Source organism: Medicago sativa, chromosome 6, assembly GCF_051527215.1.
Source record: "Medicago sativa cultivar Bolivia chromosome 6, Bolivia_mono, whole genome shotgun sequence".
Lineage (NCBI taxonomy): Eukaryota > Viridiplantae > Streptophyta > Magnoliopsida > Fabales > Fabaceae > Medicago > Medicago sativa.
The window spans coordinates 21,782,283-21,784,856 of record NC_140754.1 but is presented as its reverse complement, the minus strand read 5'-3'; the positions used below and the strand labels follow the sequence as shown (position 1 = coordinate 21,784,856).

The 2,574-nt window shown below is 31.0% G+C and overlaps 1 pseudogene; it reads left to right on the top strand.

The window, feature by feature from the left end:
• Nucleotides 1–1,224: 1,224 nt before the first annotated feature.
• Nucleotides 1,225–1,776, top strand: LOC146913690 (uncharacterized; annotated as a pseudogene).
• The last annotated feature ends 798 nt before the right edge of the window (nt 1,777–2,574 follow it).

Below are 2,574 nucleotides of genomic sequence, written 5' to 3'. Positions count from 1 at the left end.
ACGTACAGAATGCACTAGCGCAAGTTAAGTTGCGTAGGAGCATATTCGACTTTTACTTTGGAAGTGAGCAAAACAGTTTGGGTAAAGAGCAGAATTCAACATTTTAAATGTAACATTGATATGGTGCAACGATTCTCACAAATAGGACAGCAAGTCACTTTGTGTGACTACAACCTACATCCTACCTCTTTGCTATTTATTCAAGATAAGATTTTGGTTTGCAGCCACACAAACAATTGTATTCCTATTAAGATCCGGTGAGATCGATACCATTATAGAGATGGTGGGTGATACTATTATTTTTGGTGAATCTCATGTATAACTGATAAATGCCTTTGAGAAAAAGATCACGTCTTCAACTACTTTATATTATTTCTTTGATGACTTTATGCAGGACTATACTTTGTTATAGCCTATATGAGATTTCACGATATTGATGAAAGTTTAGTTTTAATATTTTATTTAGAAATTATTGTGTGGGCTGATCACATAAATATGAGTAAACAATTTAAATGGAAGTGAAATAAGAATTCTTGCTTTAATTTGTCCAAGAACAAGGACTTTTTTTTTTTTTTTTGACAAGGACAAGAACTTAGTAGTTAGTTCATTATACATTAAAGAAAAAATGCCCCTCATGCACGTTCCGCTCAACCATTTTATAAAATTGTTAAGAGACTAATGAATATTTACTTTTGTTAGCTATTTATATAATTTGCATTATATCTATTTTCTTTCATATTCCATATTTCATTTAAAAAAGATTTAATTTATGTATAGAACAAACATCAATTATGAAAACCCATATACAACGAATAGAATGCAAAAAAATGAAGTGATAATTAAACTCAATTAATTTACTCAACTTGTAAAATGCCAAAATTGTTATGTCGTGTGTAATGATCGGGGTTCGAACCTAACGCCTCCACTTGTGTATAAGTTTATAATGGCTTTGTCATTTCGTCTATCTAAAAACTTAATTAATTTACTCAAAGAAATATTAAAAGTGGAATGTTATTGACACTCTGTTTATAACACTTTCTCTAACCTTCATTTTCTTATCAGATAATGTATAATGTGTTTCACATTTTAAAAATAGATCTCGTATAAAATGATAAGACCCACATGAATTTTACCTTGAGCGTTTGATAGTGTTAGAAAAACGAAATATAAAAGGAGAGATGGGATATGAATTGTTGTGACAACTGTAGTATACATTCTAAAAATTCCAATAGAGACACTCTGTCCAACCAACAACCGGGCAGCTGTAGCTGACCCAAACCACACTGAAGCTATTTTTAAACCACCTATCCTTCTCTTTGCCTAGCCATTCCTCTCAATTTCTTTCCTCAAAAGAAAAGAAGAAAATTTCCAAGTTTTTTTTTTTTTTTTTATGTAGAAATGGAGGCATTAATGAAGATGAATCAAATTTTTGCTATGGTGTGGTGGCCATGTTGATGGCACCATCAAGTGTTTCAGCTGCAGATGCACCATCTCCAAGTCCTACATCAGATGCTACTACTCTCTTTGTGCCAACAATAATTGCTTCCTTTGTTGCTCTTCTTTTTCGACTTCTTTTCTAAATTTATCAACAATGAAATTATAACATGCTTATTTACAATTACCATTCTCTTATTCAAGGTGGATAATTAAAAGGGTTTAGAGGATTGGTTTATATTGTTCTTGTTTTTTCATATTCTTATGTACATTGATTCCTCTCAATATAATTTTTATATATGTTGATATGGATTTTAATTGGATTATGCAATATTATTGTGATTTTTGTTGTGTATGGATTCTTGGATAATGTATCATCCATGCCCTTTCCTTTGGTTACATAATGTATTATCTTTTTCTCTTCTTGTTTATGAAGTTTTTACAAGGCTTAATTCAATTTCTCATTCCAAATCTAATCTAAATCGTGAACATGTACATATTGAAATGGAGTAGGCATTGGAAAGAAAGAGAAAATTGGAAAAGTAGAAGGATTATTTCCGGGGAAGATTGAATTAATAAGAATTTAGTCTCAATATATCTTTGGATTTTTAATGAAATTTCTATTGGATTGGAGCCCTTGAAAGATCGATGGATTACTTAAGTTTATTGTGCTGGCCTTGTAGTCCAAAAAAATTCTTTTCCCTTTGTATTTTATCAAGATTGTGAGCTTTTTTTAAAAACTAAAATTATCCTTGCGCACAACCTTAGAGATTAATCCCCTAAAATATCTTTTAACAAAATATATTTTTGGACTAGTGGCTAAAAATTCACGTTTTAAAGGTAAATAAGTGGGGTGTCCGAGGTTCAAACCAGACCAATGTATATATTATGCAATATCACTACCAACTGAGACAGGCTCACGAGACTCTTCTAACAATTGTTTTACTATATGCATCGATTAGAGATCAAACCTTTGATCCACCGATAACCATATCGATGTCAAGATTAAGAGTTTTGGTGCCTTAATAAAATTGAAATTTATCTCTTTTAATATATGTTTTTTCTTAGGTTTTCTCTATCAGAGTTAATGTTATTCGAGATGTACCAGGCTCTGAATACAAGTTTCTCTTTCACTTGGAA